The sequence below is a fragment of the Lutra lutra genome, chromosome X (assembly GCF_902655055.1).
Source record: "Lutra lutra chromosome X, mLutLut1.2, whole genome shotgun sequence".
NCBI lineage: Eukaryota > Metazoa > Chordata > Mammalia > Carnivora > Mustelidae > Lutra > Lutra lutra.
In genome coordinates, this window is record NC_062296.1 from 63,405,359 (window position 1) to 63,429,280 (window position 23,922).

General features: G+C 43.2%; 1 protein-coding gene across 4 annotated transcripts in view; it reads right to left on the reverse strand.

Annotated features, from left to right (window-relative positions):
* Positions 1-23,922, reverse strand: part of USP9X (ubiquitin specific peptidase 9 X-linked) — a 166,666-nt gene that overhangs the window by 135,235 nt on the left and 7,509 nt on the right. For 2 of the 4 annotated variants that reach the window (XM_047715206.1, XM_047715203.1), the window contains exon 1: positions 4,074-4,711. The exons of 1 other annotated variant lie outside the window; for it this stretch is intronic. The gene's annotated coding sequence lies outside the window, so the exon portion shown is untranslated. Of the gene's footprint in view, positions 1-2,108; positions 2,192-4,073; positions 4,712-23,922 lie in introns of those variants that run through there. One more of the 4 variants, XM_047715205.1, reaches the window with a different exon arrangement.

Consider the following 23,922-nt stretch of genomic DNA (forward strand, 5'->3'; position numbering starts at 1 on the left):
AGGACACAAAATTCAAAAAATCTCAGATCTTCCCTTTTCCTCAAGTGCAAAGAACCCCCTAGCTGGACATTAGAAATATTTTTTTTGAGTTTTTTAAATGCCTAGTTTCTACCCCAAAATAACTCAATCATAATTTCCAGAGCATAAGACCTAGGAAAATACCCCCCCCCTTTTTTTTGGGAAAAAATTTTTGGAAAAGCTCTAGAGGTGATTCTGATACACAGCTGAGGTAGAAAATCATTGTTAGACAGTAGCTGGAAATAGAACTAAAAACCTTGTAGAATACACGTGTGGTGTGTACATGCATACGGAAGCCCACAAGACTAGAATATGCATGTATGAAGAATAAATTTAGGAAAAGTATCTTAACAGTGTACTTTTTCACTTATTCCTTAAAAGTATATTACATTGGTCATTACTTTATATTCAACAGTAATAATTGAATAATTCAAATACCAATAAATATAAGTATCAAAGGTTCCATAAAGTCTTCTTTTCCTTTTCATACTTTATACCATAGAAAATAAGATTACAATGACCATTAATAGAAAGATCTTTGAGATCTTGTGCCGCATTAAGAAAGTTCCTAGATTCTGCATTAGCAGGCTTTCTCCCCAGCCTCAATACAGAATTTAACACAACGGACCAAGAGAATTAAGAGAGATAAACACCAAATAAAGGCGTTTAATGCTATTTCCTTTATCGCATTAAACTGATACTATGAAAACGTAAAATGAGACCTCTAGTTTTGAAAACGTTTTGTAAAAATTACACTGATTTTAAACCAAGCTAAATAAAACTCAGTATTTTCAAATTGAGATAAGAGAAGCTCACATGATACTAAATGTTCATTTATGAGACGATTTAAATAAATTACTGGGAGACAAATGCCTGGATTTTACATCTTTTAGGAACGTTATGTTGCCTAACATTATTTTAGTCATAAACACACCCACCAACTAAACTATCAACCAGAACCTGTTGGGAGACATATGGAAGAGGAAGAACCTACTTGCTGCAAAGCTTTTAGCACCTCCCTGGCTAACTAACTTATTTCCCAAGTTGCAGATAATTGTCATATTTTTATTAAAATTTTCATCTAAAGCTACTCTGGTTCAGGAAACAGATGAAAGTTCCAAATGTTTTTTAAAAATAGTGATCAGTCTCATTTCTTTAATGTGGCACCGTAGCTGAAACACCACTGGTTGACAGACCTCAATCCTTATGCTGGTAACTGAAAACATTTGAGGGAAAAAAAATCCATCTTCTTATTTATATGCTTGGAAGTTCAATAAGAACATGCTAAGAGCATTAACAGTGGTATTCAACTCTGTATGAAAATCATCCACAGTGGTTTTAACATAAACCTTTGCCCAGGACCCCTACCAGACCTAATCAGGACCACTATCAGACCTAATCAGTATCAGAGAGTGAGATCCAGCCATCAGTATTTTTCTTCCCCCCACCTAAACTCCCTTAAGTGATTCTAAAGTGCAGTCAGGTTTGAGGGTCAACGCATTAACCCCTTTCCCAAACATTAACGTTAGACCCTATACTAAGACAAGAACTTAGCAACAAACAGGGCAGCTTTCAAAAATACAACTCAACCCCCCCCCCCAAAAAACCCAAAAACAAAAAAGGAGGGGAAACTAAAATCTCCCCCCTCTCAATTTTGGGGGGGGGGGGTATCAAGATTCAGAAAACGTACCAGCAAGAGGGGATATATAATGCAGGCTATTATGAAACCATCACGTTATTTTAGAATTCAACGCAAAACAAACAGAACAAAACAAAACAACCCCACGAAAAAACAAACCCAACTAACTCAAGAACCACAGAATAAGATCCTTGCCCAAAGTGCCCAAAAGAGTTACAAGAAGACTGATCTGTAACACACCCCCCATATATTTCGAACAACCTTCCTTAACCTAATTTAAACAAAGATTGGTTCCAATATTAAAAATTCTAGAAATGAAATATAAAAACTTCATTAACCTTATAAAAGTAAACTGAAAGAATGCTTGCTTGTGTACAACTAATCAAGAACTTGACTAACAAATTCATGACAAATATCCATTTTCAAAAGCTATAAACAGCATTATTAATACCATCTGAAAAAAAAATTATCTTTGAAGAGACATCGACGAAATCCCTCATCTTCTTGAGATGTCAGAATATTTATTTCAAGATCCTGGAAGAAAAAAAGATCCAGAGTAAATCCTACTTGAGCATTCCATCAATAAAGCAAGAGAAGTATGGAACACCAACAAGGGATTACAATAATTTGGTGAAAGGTAAACTCTGCCCTTCAAAGAACTTTCTGAAGAATTTAGATTCTCACATGTACTGTTCTTGCCGTTATTCAATCCCTCCAGCAATTTTTCCTCTCAGAAACTATCAAGGTCAGCAAACAAAAGGAAGAAATGGCATGAGAACATTAAAATAACACATTAAAAATTCCAAGTTAAATGTCCATACAAAAAAATACAGGAAAAGGTAGGGGGAAAATATCCGTATACTCCAAATGTCTTATTTTTAAAATAAAGAAAACAAAACATAACAAACATTTTTTGAGTTCACATTTGGGAACACCAATTTCAAATACTTCTATTTTTCCCTCTATGCAGACACTGGAACAATAAAGCTTAATCTTTAAGAACTTGAGAGGCATTTGCTGAAACCAAAATGGCAGCCCACTGAATCAGTAGACCAGGGAGATCTAAAGGAGAGTTTGCAGTCTCTATTTTTAAATTCAAGTGTACGGATTAAGAAAGCCAACGAGTCCTTACTATATAATCACTTGGAGTAGATAATGAGCTCCAAGAGAGGGTTAAGTACCTGCTGAAAAGTTTCCTAATCAATAAATACAGCCCAGATTCTTCCTCAGAAGTGAAGGTATACAAACGTTATGTAGATTTAGGAGGCTCATGAGTTTCCAGGTAAAAGACGGCTACAAATATTTCCCTCACCCAAAATAAGGCTCAGTTCAATTCTAAGACAATCCGAAGAAATTACACACACCTGTAAACTGCACGGTGGAAAATCCAATTAAGGTATAACCATGTAACTTTCAAAAAAATATGCATAGTTTAAGCGGGTTCCATTGGAAATCTTAAAAAATTCCCATATAAGTTCTAGTCCCCACAGAAGTCCCTACAAAGATTACAAAACAACGTATACACCTGCTCCGTAACTCTTAGTATTTCACAATGAATGAAAAATAAACAATTTCTGGAACCCGAAGCCTCGTACCACAGGAACCTGGAGCGTTATCACCAAGCTCGCAGAGGCTAATATTTTTGCAGATAAACAGTTAAAAATAGAAAGGTGGTGGGTCCAAGCTAGGTGGGAGGCGATTTCTGCATCAAAACAGCTTTCGCGGCTTTGGCCCTCAGCAAATGAAAGGGGACGACGGAGGTGTAGGGGGCCGATAACCCGGCTCAGGCTCTCGGTCCAGAGGGCCAAGAAGAAGCTGACGGTTATCGCGGGAGGGGGGGGGGGGGGGAGGCGGACAAGTCGTCGGGCCTGATAGCCAGGCGTAGCCGAGCGGAGGCCTAGCTCTGCTGCTCCAAATCACTCCACCTCAGTAATGGCGTTTGGTGTCAAGTGGAACGAGACTGGGGAGGAGAGCTGCCGAGAGCCCCGTTTCAAGGCCGAGGGCCGGGGGCGACTAGCCCCCCGCCGCCGACCCGGCCCCCGGGCGCCGATGCGGGGGCTGCACGCCGGGCGCCGAGACTCCATCCTCCTACTCGGCCCCAGACAGGACTGGAAGGGGGAGGAGGGGGAGGGACGAAGCCGTCAGCCATTTTCCCTTACAGTCCAAAACACACAGCCACGCTCCCGGGACGCCGGCTCGGCACCGAGCGGAGTCCCGCGCCCCCACCCGCGCCACGCGCGCTCGCCCACCCCGGGGCGGGGGGTGGGTGGGGAGGGGGGGTCGGGGAGCCCCCGGCCCAGTCAGCGGCCGGCCGAAAGAGGAACCGTGGGCTCGCACACCCCCCTCGCCCTCCTCCCCTCAGATCCAGCTGTTGGCCCAGGAGAAACGCCTCGTCCCGGCGCGGCGGGCTACTCACCGCACGACCCGGGCGTTTTCTCCTCAGAAGCAGGGCACGCGGAAGCAGCAGGCAGCTGCAAGACTCAGTCCCAGGACAAGGCCGACCCTGGGTGCATCCCAGGCCCGGGGGTGACTGGCGACAAAGTGTGTCGAGAGGCTGCGGGCGTCAAGACCAGGAAGCTGCACGGGGGCGCCGGAATTCGCTGCTCGCCGCGCCCGCCCTGCAGCAGCGGTGGCCGCGGCCGCCTCCTCCTCCTCCTCAGCCGGCGGTGGCGGCCTCTTCCCTCTTCTCCCCTCGGGCCGGGGCTCTAACTGAGCTCAGACGGGCTCCGGGCGGTGCGTTTCTCCTGCGTCACCTCCTCCCGCTCCTCCTCCTGCAGTGGCGGCTTCACCTTCTCGTAGTCGCCGCCTCTGTCCCCGCTCCGGGCCTGGTCGCTTTGCTGCGGCTCGCTCCTCGCTCCCGGCGCCGACCGGAGCACCGAGGGCTGAGGCGGCCGCCTCTCGGGAGAGAGGCGGCAGCGGCGGGCTCCCGCGAGGCCTGTGAGCTGAGCAACGCGGGGAGGGGCTCCGCGCGGCAGAGGCCCGGACGGGCCGGGTGCTGTGAGGTTGCGGCTCCGACAACGGCGGAGACTAGCTTCCGCAGCCGCGGACGCCCGTCCTCGCCAATATGGCGGATCCGGCAAACCAAAAAAAAAAAAAAAAAAAAAAAAAAAGAAAAGAAAAAAAAGAAAAAAAAAAAACGCTCGGCCACTGGCAGCGGCGGTAGCGGCGGCGGCAGCAGCACTGGTGGCGGCGAAGGCAGCAGCGCGGCGGCGCAGACTCCCACTAACCCCAGCACCGCCCAAAGCCGTGAGGATCCCCCGCCCCCATCTAGCCCCGCCCCCCACAGGGGCCGCCCCCTGGCCCTCCTCCTTCGTCTCCTCCTCCCCCCTACCCCCCCTTCTTGCTCAGCTGCTCCTTCTGCTCCCTTCTCCGACACCCCGGGCCGTCGAGCCAGGGAGAGTTGCGCGTGCTACCAGGGAAGCCGGGCCAGGCGCGAGGCGCTTGGAACCCGGAGAACTGGAGTGGGGGGAGGGGAACACAATGCGGTACAGATTGTTCACGCAGTACGGTGTCTTTCCGCCGGCCCCTCGGGGGTCGCGCTACGTTCCAAACCCCTCCTATCAGGAGCGATGTGAGAACAGAGGTGAAACGAGGACAAGGAAAAGTGGGGGAAGGGAGATCCGGAAGGATCTGGCATACCACGGCGGAGAAGGAGCTGGGAGATTTGGCAGTGTGTGGCCAGGCAAGGGTTAATCGCGCAAACCGCAGCTGCGTCGCTCAGAGTTTGACTTGGGCCGCTTGTTTTTGTTCCATTGTGAACCGTGGCCGGCCCCGGCGGCGAGTGCCCGGATGATGACGTCACCAATCTCCCCCCTTTTCCGGGATTGTGGGGGGAGGGGCAGCGGAAAGACAAGATATTGAGACCACGCGCTGGGCGGTCTCACCCGCGGTGCGTGGGGGTCCCGGGGGCAGAGCTGACCCGCGTCACTTGGCCCGTGAGCCAGCCAGGCCCGTTGGGCGGGTACCTTGGGGGTGGCAGCAGTGCCAGGTCTCCAGGTCCTGGCCACCTGCTCCTTGCCGATAGAGGGAAGGTGTGGCTATCTCCTGCGGGGTTGGCGGGGGTACGTGGGGGTTTGGGGGACCCCCCCCCACTCTATAAAGCAAGTGCTCTGAGAAATTCATTCACTTGATCCTGCAGCATCAGTACCTGAAAGCGCCTGGGCTTCCTCACAACCTTACTGTGACCGACCACCCTTTGAGCATAGGAGCCCTTAGAACAGCAAAGAAAGTACTATAAAGTGCCATGGAAGGCACAGCGACAAAACAGTACTGAACAGCAAGATTAGGTTCTTTTGCCAAATCAATACAACTAACATAACACAATTTTTTAAAAAAAGTGTTAGAATCGACAAAGGCCTTAAGAACCCACGACATGTACCATGTATGTCATGGCCTATTTTCTACATGTTTATATTCCAAAGTAAAGGTTATCAGGCTAATTTCAAATAAATGGTGAGCTTCGATCAATTCTATATAGTCTACTTCTGAGACCAAATGAGGAAAGAAATGCGGTTCCTAATATACCACATTTCCTTTTGACTTAAAAAAAAAGTGCTTTTGGGGCGCCTGGGTGGCTCAGTGGGTTAAGCCGCTGCCTTCGGCTCAGGTCATGATCTCAGGGTCCTGGGATCGAGTCCCGCATCGGGCTCTCTGCTCAGCGGGGAGCCTGCTTCCCTCTCTCTCTTTCTCTGCCTGCCTCTCCATCTGCTTGTGACCTCTCTCTGTCAAATAAATAAATAAAATCTTAAAAAAAAAAAAAGTGCTTTTGGACACTAAATGCAAAATTGTAGCAGACCCTTATAAAATAAGATTGTTATATTTTGTATGGAAGAGAGTTAGATTTAGTTATGCTATGTTAATCTATAACGGAGTTGTTAAAATTGAATCCAAACTAATGGGCATGACAGTACATTACTAGTATCTTAAATTTTAAAATCATTTCTCTATGTTACTAAACTCATGTTTTTGCTCCAAATTATCTAACAAGGTATCCAAGAAAAAATTCATAGCCCGAATAATTCATAGCACATTTTACCTTGTTTTTACAAGTATTTCCATGAATGGCTTTTCTTCTCCATTAGCGTATGAGCCCCTAAATAGCAGACACTACCATCTGTGTATACTGTAGGTTTGTTAACTGCATGATTTTACTTAATCCTCAGAACCCTGTGAGGTAGTCAAAACTTATATTGCTATCACTAATTTTAGATAAACAGAAGGATAAGTGATTTGCCCATTATCACCAGACAGAATTGGAAAGTGTTGAACAACCCGTCTTTTCACCCTATCAAAAGTGCACCTTTAATAAGGATGTTGGGGCGCCTGGGTGGCTCAGTGGGTTGAGCCTCTGCCTTCGGCTCAGGTCCTGGTCCCGGGGTCCTGGGATCAAGCCCCGCATCCCTGCTTCTCCCTCTCTCTCTGCCTGCCTCTCAGCCTACATCTGCCTACTTGTGATTTCTCTGTCAAATAAATGAATAAAGAATATTTAAAGAAAAAAAATAAGGATGTCCACCCTCACCAATTCTGTTCAACATTGCACTTGTGGTTCAAACCACAGCAAGAAAAAGAAAAGACACACAGGTAAGAAAACAATTAAATCACCTCTACCCTCTATTTGCAGATGACATGATCTTATATATATATAAACTCCTGGGAAATCTACTATAGAAAACTATTAGAGCTAATAAATGAGTTTGGCAAAGTTTGCAGGATTTAAGATCAATAATAAAAAAGATTATATTTTTATTTTTTTAAAAGATTTTATTTATTTATTTATTTGACAGAGAAAGAGAGATCACAAGTAGGCAGAGAGGCAGACAGAAGCAGACTCCCTGCTGAGCAGAGAGCCCGATGTGGGGCTCAACCCCAGGACCCTGAGACTATGACCTGAGCAGAACGAAGGCAGAGGCTTAACCCACTGAGCCACCCAGGTGCCCCCATGTATTTTTATATACTAGCAATAAACAATCTGAAAATGAAGTTAAGAAAACAATTCTATTACATCATGACATTTTCAGAAAGCATAAAACAGTAATGAAAGAATTTAACAAAAGAATTTAACAAAAGAAATCCAAGATTTGTACAATGAAAACTACAAAACAACATTAGAATTAATTAAAGATGACCAAAATAAATTGAAAAACAGCCCATGGTCAAGGATTAGAAGACTTAATTTTGTTAAGATAGCAGCACACCCCCCAAATTGATCTTCAGAATCAACCCAATCCCTATCAAAATCCCAGCAGGCTCTTTTTGCAATAAGCACCATGAAAACATGCTCAACATCACCAGTCTTGAGGGAAATGCAAATCAAAACCACAATGAGATACCACTTCACACCCATTAGAATGGCTATAATTAAAAAAAAGAAAAGGGAAAATAGAAAGTGCTGGCAAGGATATGGAGAAATTGGAACACTTGTGTTCTGCTAGTGGGAATGTAAAATGAGGCAGCTGCTATAGAAAAGTTTGGCAGTTCCCCACAACCTAAACATAAAATCACCCTATGGACCAGCAATTCCACTCCTAACTATAGACCCAATATAGAACGAGAATTGAAAGCAGGGACTCAGATACTTACTTGTTCATCCTCGTTCATGGCAGCACTATTCACAACAGCCATAATGTGGAAACAGTTGAAATGTTCCTTAACAAATGAGTGGAAAAACGAGATGTAGTACACAATGGAATATTATTCAGACTTCAAAAGGAATGAAATTCCAACACAGGCTATAACGTGAATGGACCCTGAAACATTATGCTAAAGGAAAGAAGCCAGACACAAAAGGTCACATATTGTATAATTCCACTTCATAACGTACCTCAAACAGACAAATTCATGGATAGCCAGCAGAAAAGAGGTTACCAGGGACTGGGGGAGGAGGGAATGGGGAGTCATTATTTACAGGGTAAGGTAAAGTGTTTCTGTTGGGGATGATGAAAATTTAGTTCTGGAGGTGAAAACTGCTGATGGCTGCACGACACTGTGAAAGCGCTCTAAGCCAATGACCGGTACCCTTAAGAATGGTTAAAATGATTACTTTTAGATTATATATATATATTCTACCATAAAGCTTTAAAGAGTGGGAAAAAATTCACTTTCATATGGTTTAGCCTATAAATGACATTCCCACCAGCAGTTCTAGGGGGAAATTCATCTATCAGGTCAAACTCACCAGCAACTCACTCTTTTCCTATGCTCTGTGAAGCTACTGTGAGCACTGTGGCTCCCAAGGTGGGTGTGGCCTACAGGACGGCCCACTTTGACACCTTCCACTCGTCAATGGGCGAGGCACTGTACAGTTTCAAGTTGAAAGAATAGGTTCAATGCCATAGAGCAAGCTCCTTAAAGTCCATATCGTCCAGGCCTTCCTTCTTACTTCCTTCGTTTTGATTTCTTACTCTTTTTAAAAAAGATTTATTTATTTGAGAGAGAACTACGCCTGCACAAGGGCAGGGGGAGGGTCTAAGGAAGAGGGAGAGAGAATCCCAAGCACAGTCCCCATGGAGCGAGGAGCCCCAGGTGGGGTTCAATCTCAAGACCTTGAGGTCAAGACCTGAGCAAACATTAAGAGTCCAACCCTTAACTGACTGAGCTACCCATGCACCCCTTGGTTTCTCGATTCTAACACCCGTCCTCCTTTAGCTTTAAAACTGTAATGTTTTACTTCCTGGTTCTATCTTGGTAGATCAAAGCCTTATCATATTATATTTCCTCATAAAATTTCCCACTGCACTCTTATTTGTCCAACCAGAAATGCTTAATAAGTATACTCATTGTTTACTAGGACACTTATCTTAAGGAACAGACACAAAGTGAAAATAAGTCAGAGAAAGACAAATGCCATAGGATTTCACTTATATGTTACCTAAAAACCAAAACAAAGCAGAAACAGACCCATAAATATGGAGAACAAACTGGTGGTTGCCAGAGGGGAGGGGGTTGAGGGTGGGGGGAAAAAAGGTGAAAGGGAGTGAGAGGTACAGTCTTCCAGTAATGGAAGGAAAAAGTAGAAAGTACGGGATGAAAGGTACAGCACAGGGAATACAGTCAACGGTATTGTGTTGTATGGTGATGGATTATAGCTACACTTGTAGTGAGCACAGCACATCTATAGAGTTGTCCAATCACTGTGTTGTACACCCGAAACTAAAAGAACACTGTATACCAACTGTACTTCAATTAGAACAAAAAAGGAACAGAGAACTTCTTGGATAAACTGATAACTAGTTAATACTTTCAGGGCCACACATTCCCAAATTCTAGAGACAAGGGATTGACTATTTCATACTTGTTAAAAGGTCTTCGGGGTTAATGGCTAAGCTAATATAAAATTGGTTGTATGTCTCCTAGAGAAGGCTTTGTGATTTGAATGGAATGAGGAAAAGTCCCCAGTGACTTACTATCTTTCATATAAAAATGTGGTAAGGGTCGCCTAGGTGGCTTAGTCGTTTAAGAGACTGACTTGTTGGGGCGCCTGGGTGGCTCAGTGGGTTAAAGCCTCTGCCTTCGGCTCAGGTCTCGATCCCAGGGTCCTAGGATCGAGCCCCGTATCGGGCTCTCTGCTCTGCAGGGAGCCTGCTTCCTCCTCTCTCTCTCTCTCTCTCTCTGCCTGCCTCTCTGCCTACTTGTGATCTCTGTCTGTCAAATAAATAAATAAAATCTTAAAAAAAAAAAATCTTAAAAAAAAAAGAGACTGACTTGTTTTCTGGCAGGTCATGATCACAACAATGTGAAATCCAGCCCCGCGTTCCACTCAGCGGGAGTCTGCTTAAGATTCTCGCTCTTCCTCTGCCCTTTCCCCAACTCATGAAAACTCATGCTCGCTCTCTCTCCAAAAAATAAATGGGTAAATACACCTTTTAAAAAAAAAGAAAAGTAGTCTGTCCTGCTGTGGGAGAATCTCTCTGAAACTTACCTTTTCCAGGCAAGGACCTGTATGCAGACTCCAGGGGATGTCTCACTGCTTTTATTCTAGGGTTTTAGAATCTCCCAGGTTTTATTTAAAATTCAAAGGGTTGTGTTTTACATATTTTATATAAACTACCATGGGACAAAATAATCTGATCCTTTTATTTTTACTACTAGTCTGACTTATGTCATCTAGGTTTAAGAAACATTCACTTTCTCAGTTAGAGAATGACAACTATGCCTCCTTAGAAGCCTGGATCATCCTGTTATGTTTATGGCATAAGCAAATAACATCAGCATGAACTGGGGCTGCTGATTATGCCTCACTCATGGCCCACTGCTAGTTCTCTTGAACTCAGAGCTCCTTAAGAGTGGTATAGCTCAGCTCTGTGTGTCTGTTCCAAGGAGTCAAAATGTTCCAGGTCTTATCTAGCTAAAATATAAGCCTCATGATTTAAAATGTGAACCTGCAAAGTCCACCAGATTATCTCAACCATTTTTTTAAAAAAATTTTTATTTATTTACTTAACAGAGAGAGAGAGATCACAAGTAGGCAGAGAGACAGGCAGAGAGAGAGGGGGAAGCAGACTCCCTGCTCAGCAGACAGCCCGATGTGGGGCTCAATCCCAGGACCCTGAGATCATGACCTGAGCCGAAAGCAGAGGCTCAACCCAATGAGCCACCCAGGCGCCCCTTCAACCATTTTTATAATCAAAACTGCACTGCAGGGATGCCTGGGTGGCTCAGTGGGTTAAGCTGCAGCCTTCAGCTCAGGTCATGATCTCAGGGTCCTGGAGTCCTGCATTGGGCTCCTTGCTCGGCAGGGAGTCTGCATCTCTCTCTGCCTCTGCCTGCCACTCTGCCTGCTTGTGCTCTCTCTTCCTCTCTCTCTCTGACAAATAAATAAGCAAATAAAATCTTAAAAAAAAATTGCACTGCAGTCACCCAGACCGACCATTTGGTAATTCAAACACCAAGTCAAAGTCTTACTACATTCTCTCCACATGGTTGCAGCCTGGTAAAACCTCAGCTCCATCCTGCTTTCTGTCTTAGCACACTCTCCCTATTTTTTCTTGGCCAGCCTGGAAATTTTGTAATAACGCAATTTTTCAACCAATTTTTCCTTTTGTTAGAGTTTCTTCAAAGTCCACTCTAATGTGGAACTATTTACTGCTTATGCCAGAAAAAAAGTAATCACTATTCAGTCCAAGGTTCTGATCACCAATTTCAACATGTTTGTGGGAGGGAGGTGGTTTCCCCCACATCACCAATTAATGATTCTTTGACACCAGCTGGGTATCCTATAATTCAACTTAATTCTGACATGATCCACCCAGAGATAGCATCACATTCTACAGGTTAAGGGACCAGTCCCACCAAAAGTGCCCTTCGCTTTAGATGGCAATCACAATTCCAGGTTGTTACCTGTGCTTCTGACAAACCAGCTATAGACTGGAGGGTCCAATGACCCCCTCCCCAACCTTGGGTTACAGACTAAGGGCTCAGTCCTACAAGACTGTCCTCCCTTACCCCACTTCAGATGTCAACTACAAATCCAGGATGTCACTGGTGCTTCTGTCCAAATGGGTCTAAATCAAAGGTTCCCATGACACCAGCCATGGGTTCGATTAATTTGCTAGAGCAAGTCGCAGAACTCTGAGAAATATTTTACTTACTAGATTATTGACTCATTATAAAAGGACAAAAAACTCAAGAACAGCTAGATGAAGAGATGCATAGGGACCGGTACAAGTAAGAGGCATGGAGAGTCCACACCGTATCTAAGTGTGCCATCCTCCCATATCTCCATTTGTTCACCAGCCTGGGAGCTCTCTAAAGCCCCTCCCTTTAAGGTTTTTATGGAGGCTTCACTGTACAGATGGGATTGATTAACTTAATCAATGACCACTGGTGATCTGTTCAATTTCTAGTTCATCTCTACTCCCTGGAGATTAGGGGGTTGGGAGTAACTGAAAGTTCTAACCCTCCAATCATGTAGTTGGTTCTCCTGGCAACCAGCCCCCATCCTTAGGTGCTCTCCAGAAGTCACCTCATTAACATATACCCAGTGGTGGCAGAAGAGGAGCTTGTTATGCATAAGAAGACACCCATTCCACTTTATGGCTCTGAAGTCATAAAGTTTCAGGAACTGTGGACAAAAGTCCAAATATTATGACAAAAGATGTAAAAGATGTTCCCACTGCTCTACTGCTCAGGAAATTCCAAGGATTTGGGGAGCTAGCTATAAGCCAAGAACCTTGGACGAAGACCAAAGACAGGAGAAATGTAGGCTTGGTCATTTACTGAGCAGGGAGCCCAATACAGGGCTCCACCCCACGATCTATGAGATCATGACCTGAGCGGAAATCTCAAGTGGGATCTTCAACCGACTAAGCCACCCAGGTGCCCCCATATATGTTCTATACATATAATATAATCTATACATATAATTACTTTATACATGTAAGATATAATAAAGTGTTATTTCTCTAAATATACTCTGCAATTCAAACTCTTCACAAACACGAAGAGGTTTCTTTCAACCAAATTTGGTAAGGTTTCCAGTTTTTGTTTTCATTTTTATTTGTCTTCTAAGCATTACATTTTTTGTCTACTAGAAACAGCTATTCTTTCTTGGCTCTTAGGTATGCATTTTTTTTTTAAAGATTTTATTTATTTATTTGAGAGAGAGACAGTGAGATAGAGCATGAGCGAGGAGAAGGTCAGAGGGAGAAGCAGACTCCCCATGGAGCTGGGAGCCCGATGTGGGACTCGATCCCTGGACCCCGGGATCATGACCCGAGCCGAAGGCAGTCGTCCAACCAACTGAGCCACCCAGGCGTCCCTTAGGTATGCATTTTGCCTTTTTTTTTTTTTAGATAAAATTTACTTTTTTTTAAATAAAAAATGCAAACGATTTGTCAACTATATTGCATCAATTTCTCCCTTCTTTTTATTTTTGGGCTCATTTCAGGACTTCGTGCTTCTTCTTGGATTGATCTAGGTAACGCAGAGGACATCACTGTTCCTGCTCTGTTTTGGGGTTTGCACAGTCAAGTAGAGGTTTACAGAATGTGCTGTTTGTGGCTGTATTGTTCACTCGGTTTGCTCAAGGACTTGGAGAAAAACTATACTGTTTCCAAATCAGCCACTCTTTTCTGCTTTATCAAGTCCTTCAACAAACATGGGACTATATATCAAAATAGTGATTTATAATAGCTTTTCAATGTGTGCTAGGAATGCTAATGTAACAGGTGGTATAATCAGCCTGTTTCAAGCCTAACATGGACACCAGATGCTTAAACAAAATAAAATCTGCGTGTGTGTCACAAACAAAAAAACATTATTGTATATGTGATATAACATTACAAAATGTCTGGCAAATGGGAAAAATTTTCCTTACTTCCATTACCAAAACCAATGACCAGTATCATTTTGGTGTATTACCCTCCAGATTTTTTTCACATGAATACTCCTTTAAAAAATTAGAGAAATAGGGGCACCTGGGTGGCTCAGTGGGTTAAGCCTCTGCCTTTGCTCAGGTCATGATCTTGGGGTTCTGGGATCAAGCCCGCATTGGGCTCTCTGCTGGGCTGGGAGCCTGCTTCCCCCTCTCTCTCTGCCTAACTCTCTGCCTACTTGTGATCTCCCTCTTTCTGTCAAATAAATAAATAAAAATCTTAAAAAAAATAATTAGAGAAATAATGTAAACGAATTTAGAAAGTTTGGAAAATTGAGAAACAAAAACAACCCTTATAATGCTAAAATGTGATTGTTGAAATTTTGGTCTAATTTCCACTAATCTTTAAAAATTGTATTTCCTTTACTTATTTTGAAGAATACTGGATATAGATACATATCCTTTTTTAAAAACAAACATTTAATCACTTCAGAGAACATTCATTCATGCTATTTATTTTCTGTACCTTGCATTCTGTCACTTAAGATATCTTGCAAATGGGGCATGTGGGTGGCTCAGTTAGGTGAGTAGCCAACTCCTGGTTTCAGCTGAGGTCATGATCTCCGAGTCTTGAGATCAAGCCTGCCATCAGGCTCTGTACTTAGTACTGAGTCTGCTTGTCCCTCTCCCTCTGCTCTGCCCCCCAAGTCGCTCTCTCTTGCTCTCTCTCTCTCCCTCTAAAATAAATAAAATCTTTTAAAAATGTATCTTGCAAATCTTTTTGTATCAGGACATCTTAGAGCTGACATTTTTGAGTACAAGGTATTCTGCCGGGTGGATGCAGTGTAATTTAAATAGCCAGTCCTTGGGGCACCTGGGTGGTGCAGTTGGCTAAGCATCCAACTCTTGGTTTCAGCTCAGGTCATGATCTCAGGGTTGTAAGATGGAGCCCCACGTCAGGATCTGTGCTGGGTGTGGAGTCTGCTTGAAATTCTCTTGCTCTCTCCCTGTGCCCTTCCTGCTCATGCCTTTTCTCTCTAAAGTAAATAAATAAATCTTAAAAATAAATAAGTAAACAAATCAACAGCCAGTCCTTTACTGATGCACGATGTGTATTTGCCTTTTTTTTTTTTTTTTTAATCTTTTGTTGTTATAAGAAAATGCTGACTTCCAGTTCTGGTCCAACATGTAAGGATCTTGAAATTCATCAATGCCATCCTTACAAGGGAAGTTGAATAGATTGAAAATCAATAATTCCTATCAGATAATCAGAAATTTGAGTTCACAGAGCTAACTGCTGACCCCCCAAATCAAGAGACAGGTAAATAGAGACAGTCACAGTTTATTATAGCAGAAGCCTTAAAATGGAAGCCTAAAGCTGGAGCCAGTCCTGGGTTAAAAAAACATAAACTGTAATGATGAATCACCAGAGGCTCCATGTGGACAAGCTAGAGTTCAGAACTCCAGGAGTGAATGAATGTGTGTGTGTGTGTGTGTGTACACATGCACACACATGTGTTCAGGAAGGTCCAGTTCAATTTTACCTCTAGGAGTTCCGCCATGTTTTCAAGAGAAATAGCCCTCTTGTTTGTCAGTAGGGGTAGGAGAAAGTAAGCCTAAGGGGGTAGGGGGAGAGCCTCTCTAGCCTTTTTGGGGGGAATACTCAGCTCCAGCCCCAGCCCCCTCTAGCCTTTCTGTCTCACCTAAATTGGAGGGAAAAGAAAGAAATGAGAAGCACTTGTGAAGGTTACAGTTCAGGGGCCCAGGCTCACTAAAGAATGAGACCCAATCATAGGGCTACAGACTGTTTCTCCTCCCCATCACGTGACCATATCACTAAGGGCCATTTATCACAGTTCCTTTCCCCAGCACATCATGCCCAACTTTCAACCAAAAATTACAAGACATACCAAAAAAGGAGACAGAGCAAGCATCAGAACCAAACTCAGATATGGAAGAGATATGGGAATTATAAAACCAGGAATTTTAAAAGTCTATGATTGGGGTGCCTGGGTGGCTCAGTGGGTTAAAGCCTCTGCCTTCAGCTCAGGTCGTGATCCTAGGGTCCTGGGATCGAGCCCCACATCGGGCTCTCTGCTCAGCGGGGAGCCTGCTTCCTCCTCTCTCCGACTGCCTCTCTGCCTACTTATAATCTCTGTCTGTCAAATAAAGAAATAAAATCTAAAAAAAAAAAAATAAAAAAAATAGAAGTCTATGATTAATATGCTAAGAGCTCTAGTGGGAAAAGTGGACATGTAAGAACAGGTAAGTAATAATAACCATAGAGCTGGAAACAAAGAATCGGCAGGAAATGCTAGAAACAAAGACATTATAAGAGAAATGAAGAATGCCTTTGATAGGCTTATTGGTAGATCAGACATGGCCAAGGAAAGAATAAATGAACCTGAATATATGTTAACCTAAGCTTCCAAAACTGAAATCCAAAGAGAGAAAAAAGAAGAATGAAAAAGAACAGAATATCCAAGAATTGTGGGGAAATTACAAAAGATGTAACATATGCATAATAGGAATAACAGAAGGGGGGGGAGAAGGGAACAGAAGAAATATTTGAAGTAATAATGGCTGAGAATTTTCCAATATTAATGACACAAACCACAGATCCAGGAAGCTTAGAGAAAACTGTGCATGATAAATGTCAATAAATATAGTCCTAGACATGGCCTACTCAAAGTGTAGAAAACCAAAGATAAAGAAAAATCTTGAAAGAACCCAGAGGGGAGAAAACACCCTACCTACAGAGGAGCAACAGTTAAGAATGACACTGGATTTCCCTTCAGAAACCAAGCAAACAAGAAGAGAAAAGAGTGAAGAGTGAAATATTTAAAGTGTTGAGAGAAACCACCAACATAGAATTTTATATCCAGCCAATTATCTTACCAAAGAGAAGGACATTCCCAGACAAAAATCAAGGGGATTTGTTGCCAGTAGACTGACTTGCAAGAAATGTTAGAAGAAGTGCTTCAGAAAAAAGGAAAATAATCCAGGCCAGAAACTCAGACTGACACAAAGAAAGGAGGAACACTAGAGAAGAAATAAATGAAGGTCAAATAAAATATTTTATTTTTTATTCTAAATGGGTCTAACAGATAAGTTTGTTCAAAATAGCAACAGAGACAATGTTAGCAATAACAACACTTAATAAGCTGTAAGTGATATAAATGACAGCAATATTATAAGGAACAGAAGGGAGGAACTGGAAATATTCTGTTAATTTGTACTCTCCATGAAGAGTATTTGTACTCTCCATGAAGTGAAAGTGTTACTTGAAAGTGGATATGGACTAGTGGCAAAAGTATACTGCACACTCTAGGGCAACCACTAAAAAAAGAAGTATAACTGATTTGCAAAGAGAGGAAAGGGAACAGACTAACACAAAATGTTTGGTTAAAACCAGAGAATACAGCAGTCCCACTTTCCCTGCAGCAAAGATATGGAAACAACCTAAGTGTCCATCATGGATGAGTAAAAGAAAACATGATACACATACACAGGAGTATTATTCAGCCACAAAAAAGAATGGAATTGGGGCACCTGGGTGGCTCAGTGGGTTAAAGCCTCTGCCTTCAGCTCAGGTCATGATCCCAGGGTCCTGGGATCGAGCCCCACATCGGGCTCTCTGCTCTGCAGGGAGCCTGCTTCCTCCTCTCTCTCTCTCTGCCTGCCTCTCTGCCTACTTGTGACCTCTGTCTGTCAAATAAATAAATAAAATCTTAAAAAAAAAAAAAAAGAATGGAATTGGGACACGTGGGTAGGTCAGTCGGTTAAGTGTCTGCCTTCAGTTCATGAAGGTCATGATCCTAGGGTCCTAGGATCAAGTCTACATCAGGCTCCCTGCTCAGTGGGGAGTCTGTTCCTCCCTCTCTCCCTCTTCCCAGACTCTCTCTCTCAAATAAATAAAATCTTAAATGAAATCTTGCCATTTTATGACAACATCATGGATGGACCTTGATGGCATAAATGAAACAAGTCAGACAGAAAAAGATAAATACATATGATCTCACTTCTACGTGGAATCTTAAAAAACAAACAAAAAGCTCACAAACCCATAGATATAGAGAATAGATTGGTGACTGTTGGGAGGGTGGGGGCTGGAGGGGCCGGACAAAATAGGTGAAGGGTATCAAAAGGTATAAACTCCCGGGGCGCCTGGGTGGCTCAGTGGGTTAAAGCCTCTGCCTTCAGCTCAGGTCATGATCTCAGGGTCCTGGGATCGAGCCCCGCATTGGGCTCTCTGCTCAGCAGGGAGCCTGCTTCTTCCCTCTCTCTCTGCCTGCCTCTCTGCCTACTTGTGAGCTCTCTCTATCAAATAAATAAATAAAATATTTTTTTTAAAAAGGTATAAACTTCCAATTATAAAATAAATGTCATGGGGACATAGCTTACAGCATAGATATTATAGTTAATAATACTATGTTGGATATTTGAAGGTTGCTAGAGTAAATCTTAAAAGTTCTCATCACAAGAAAAAAATTAACTATATATAGTGATAGATGTTGGCTAGATGCATCGTGGTGATCATTTCACAATATACACAAATAGCAAATCATGTTGCACACCTGAGAATAATATAGTATATCAATTATAGCTCATTCCAAAAAGAAAGAAAGAAAGAAAATGTGTGGAAGGCAAAAACAAAAAACCCAAGAATAAGGACAATGAATGGAAAACAGGAATATGGCAAATATTAATCCAACTAGATCGATAAATATCAATGGTTTAAATACACCAAGTAAAAGAAACTGTCAGAGTGGACTAAAAAAAATAAGACCCAACTATTTGTAGTCTATAAGAAACCCACCTTTTTTCTTTTTTAAAGTAGCTTCCACACCCAGCATGGGGCCCAATGAAGGACTTAGGGACTCACGATCCTGAGATCAAGAACTGAACTAAGATCAAGAGTTGGACACAACTGACTGAGCTACCCAGGTGCCCCAAGAAACCCAATTTAAATAGAAAGACACAAATAAATTAAAAGAAAAGGGACCATAAAAAATGTGCTGTGCTGACAATAATGTAAAGAAAGCTAGAGCAACTATATTAATTTCAGACAAAAATACTTCAATGAATACATGTAACTTTTTTTTCTTATTTAGAAGACATGATCTCTTTTTCTTCAAACTTTTCTGTTTTGGTTTGTTTTCTTCTTTTATCGAGGTATACAGTATTCACAGTAATGTGGGCAGAATGCATTAAAGAGGATAGCTTGATGAATTTTTTTTTTTTTGCTTGAAACATTTTTTTTTTTAAGATATTATTTATTGGGGCGCCTGGGTGGCTCAGTGGGTTAAGCCGCTGCCTTCGGCTCAGGTCATGATCTCAGAGTCCTGGGATCGAGCCCCGCATCGGGCTCTCTGCTCAGCAGGGAGCCTGCTTCCTCCTCTCTCTCCGCCTGCCTCTCTGCCTGCTTGTGATCTCTCTGTCAAATAAATAAATAAAATCTTTTAAAAAAAAAAAAGATATTATTTATTTATTTGACAGAGAGAGATCACAAGTAGGCAGAGAGGCAGGCGGAGAGAGAGGGGGAAGCAGGCTTCCTGGTGAGCAGAGAGCCCGATATATGGGACTCAATCCCAAGACCCTGAGATCATGACCTGAGCCAAAGGCAGGGGCTTAATCCACTGAGCCACCCAGGTGCCCTCTTTTCTTTTTTTTTTTTTTTTAATTTAAATTCCAGTTACTTAATGTAGTGTTATATTACTTTCAGGTATACAATACAGTGATCCCACACTTCCATACAATACCCAGTGCTCATCACAAGGGCCCTCCTTAATACCCATCACCTTGTCACCCATCCCCTACACCCCTTCCTTCTGGTATCCATCAGGGTGTTCTCTATAGTTAAGAGTCTATTTCTTGGTTTGCCTCTCTTTTTCCCTTTGCTCGTTTGTTTTGTTTCTTAAATTACACATACGAGTGAAATCATATGGTATTTGTCTTTCTCTGACTTATTCTGCTAAGCATAATACTCTCTAGCTCCACCCATGTCGTTATAAATGGCAAGATTTCGTGTTTGAATTTTTACATACATACATATATTCTTCACAGTTTTAACAAAATGTTAATTTTGTTAATAATGTGAACAATTTAGCAGTTACGGTGTTAAGCACTCTTCTAAGAACTACACGTGTACTAATTCCTTCAATCCTCATAATAAACCTGTAAGTTAGGTACTATTATCATCCCATTTTAGAGATGAGGAAAGTAGGGCACAGAGTAAGCATTTCACCAAGGTCATATGGTCTATAAACTCGGAGCCAGAATACAGATCTATGCAGTCATGTCCCAGCACCTGAGCGCTTAACATCCCTGTAACTACATGTAAAGATAATCACGGAAGTGGCTTAGCACAGTGTCTGATGCACAGTAAATATTCAATAGCATCATCGTTTTTACTCTTATTATTATGGTTTCATTGAATCTGGGGTGTCATCAGTTGCAAGACATCATTATTTTAAATGATACTAACAAAGAAAACACTATCAATCATAATAATTGAAGACTATATTTAGTGTTGTAAGATGCATTCCAGTTTCAAAGATCTTAAGATGTAAACAAAATGTACTTTGTAGAATCAATGAAATTCAGTATTACTGTATATAGTTTTGTAGTTAGTGCAGTTTAATAGCTTTAAATACCATATATGTACCAAGCCCTCCCCCTCACGTTTATATATTCAGTCCTGGCCACTCCTTTGAACTATAAACCCGCATCTCCAACAGCCTATTTAATGTCTCCATGTGGGTACCTCAAAAATCACATGTCTAAAACGGAGTTCTTGATAGCCTTTCCCATCCTCGCATACAGCAACTCTATTCTTCCAACGTTTCAGGCCCAAAACCATGGCATCAACAAATTCTGAGGAGTCTATCTTCTTTTATTTTTAATGTTTTATTTTTATTTATGCGACAGAGAGAGGGCACAAGCAGGGGGAGTGGTAGGCAGGGGGAGAGGGAAGAACAGACTCTCTACTGAGCAGGGAGCCTGACGTGGGGCTCAATCCCAAGACCCTGGGCCCTGACTTGAGCCAAAAGCAGATGTTTAACTGACTGAGCCACCCAGATGCCCCTGAGGTCTCTACATTCTATATAAATCCAGAATTCAGCCACTTCTCACCACCCACACTGCCAGTACAACTATTCCATAGAGACTGCTAGCTGCTCACCTACTCCATGCTCTCCTCTTCTTCCTGGGCACACATTTCCCAGCCTCCCTTGCAGTCAGGTGTGGCCACATGCAAGAATGAGAGCACGAATTTCATATATCATTTCCAGCCTGTCCATGTAAACCTCGCAAACATACTAATGTATACTTTTCTCCCCTTGCAGCTAGCTGTTAACAGAGACAGCTCCACACCTTAGTCCTAAGGATGACCCTGGTAGCCACGTGTAGAAGCAAGCAAAGCTTCAGTCAGCCCAGGTTTCTGAATGACAGCAGGGAGGGCTGTCCCAGTGACCTGTTCACCCACCCAGTCGGGTTAAGATCAGCAATAACGAAAGTTTTGCTGTTTACACCAGTGCACAAGGAGGAAAATGATATTGGAGGATAGAAAGATGGAGAGTCTTGTCTTGTTAAACAGCAGATGTTACCTGTAATAAAAGAAAGTCGCACTAAGTGCCTCCAGAGCCTACAGCTTTCAGAAAGGAGGATGGTATGCGATGTCAGGAGTGTGAATTGATGGTTACTTGCTAAAGTCAGCAAGGTGTTACAAGAAAGACAAAAGCTCAGGCAAGAATGGGCTGATTAAGTTGCAGAAACGAAATAAGAAATTTGGGGATGCAAGACTAGAAAAGCTGACTGCTAGAGAGCCTGGGTGGCTCTTGAGCCTCTGACTCTTGATTTTGGCTCAGGTTGTGATTTCAGGTTTGTGAGATTGAGCCCCACATCCAGCTCCCTGCTGGGCATGGAGTCTACTTGAGATTCTCTCTTTCCCTCTGTTCTATCTCAGTATCTTGAAAAAAGGAAGGAAGGGAGGAAGGGAGGAAGGAAGGGAGAGCTGACTGCTTCTGTATCCCAAATAATAAGACAAGACTGAAAAGGGCTTTGTGTGACAAAGGTGGAGGGGAACAGCTCCCTCATGACATCTGGTGCCCCTGCATATCTCCACCTAGGCCCCATAAACAATGGATCTGCAGTCTGACCCAACTCATGGCCGAATCCTCTGTGATGCCTCCTGGAATAAAGGGAGTTAACCACAGGTAGCTGTTATAGTGTTGCTTCTCGCCCCTATCTTATGGGAGACTGCCACAAGGCCGTTTCTTATCCATCTCCCTGGTCTGGAGGAGAGCGAACCTTTGTAGCTTCCCCGCTAGGATCCAGCGGCCAGCTTCCATGGCTTTCTCTAAAACTGCTTACCTGTAGTTTAGAAGTGGCTTTTCCACAGCAGTGACCGACCACTCTAGTGGTCTGTCATTTGGTTCCTCATGTTCAGTGTTACCCTGTGGGACGGCCTGAGCTCTTGACACAAAGGCTTTTAAAACTCCTTAAACAGGGGCACTCTGCCCTAAAGTGACAATCAGACAGAAGGTGGTGGTGCCCTTCTCATCTAAGCCTGCTGTGTTAAATCTCAAAAGGGAACAGCGCAGGAACAAGGAGACAAGGAGACAGATACGTAAGGCAGACGCCACAACCACGTCTAGGAAGAGAACTGGGCAACGCCTAAAACAAAAAGATCAGAGGACTACTGAGGATTTGAGGGAACTGAATCACCAAAGAAATCAAGACCTAGCCTGAAAAAGCTATGAGATTTAAAACAACCCTTGGGCAGGAAGCGATCTGGAAAAGCAGAGCGAGTCTCCAGTCCCTATCATTATCTCTCTCACATCCTTTCCTTTTTGCCCCCCTCACACTCTCTGTACCAACCAGCCTCCTTATCGTTCCTTGAACATGATAAAGCACATTCCCACCTCAGATCCTTGGCCTTGCTGATTCCTTCCTATCCCCGAAAAAAGTTTCTTTTCAGATATCTATGAGGTAGTTAATATTTGCAGATTTCACATCTTTAGAAAGCTCATCATGGGATCCCAGTCCTAGATACAGGCGGATGGATAACTGAGAGAGATTCTATGTAGCTTTCTCTCTATAACTCCCACACCCACAGGCACCAGGTCCACTGTTGGTTGCATAAAAGAAAAGCTAGGTATAACCTAACTGCTGCCCCACCTTGCTCATGCAAGGCCCTCAGAGCCCCCACAAAATGCATTTAGTTATTTCCAAGAGTTGCTAGGGGTTGTCACGTGGGCTCGGGAACAAGTCCCATCCAACAGTCTCCATGAGACTCTACTCTCAGCTGGATAGCAGACACTGCAGCCACTGAATTCAGACTCCCTGAGGGTATTGGTACCTCCAGCTTGAGGACTGTAGTTCCACCTTGGTGGCCCCTTAGGGAGTAGGGTGCAGAAAGTGTCTGCTGCTTTGTGGCATGGTTAGGGTGAACAGCTCTCACTCGTGTTATCTTCTGCTAAAGGAGCACAGAGCAGGGCCAGATGGGAAATGTAGGATAAGGCAGCTATGTTACATCCTGTAGTAAGAGCACTGGCACCCTCCTAGGTCACTTGTCTTCGAGATATTCTGAAACACAATTTCCAATGTGTGGTGGCCCGGGTTCCCCACAATGACGAACAATTCTCAGACACCAATAGGGTACCTGAGAATTCAACTCAATTCTGACACTAACTACACCTGGAAAGGAGTATCAGATTCTACGGGTTAAGGATTCAGTCCTACAAGACTGCCACCAGCCCTCCTCCACCCTCAACCCCACACAAACCTCTCCTCAGACACCAGTCACAAAAGCCGGTTGTTACTTATGCTTCTGACCAATGGCTATAGATAGATAGGAAGTTCCAATGATCCCCTTCTTGGTAACTCAATTCAAACACAAGTTGCAAGTCTATGTTGACCTGTCCTTCGGACTGACCGGCTAGGTTCCAATGAC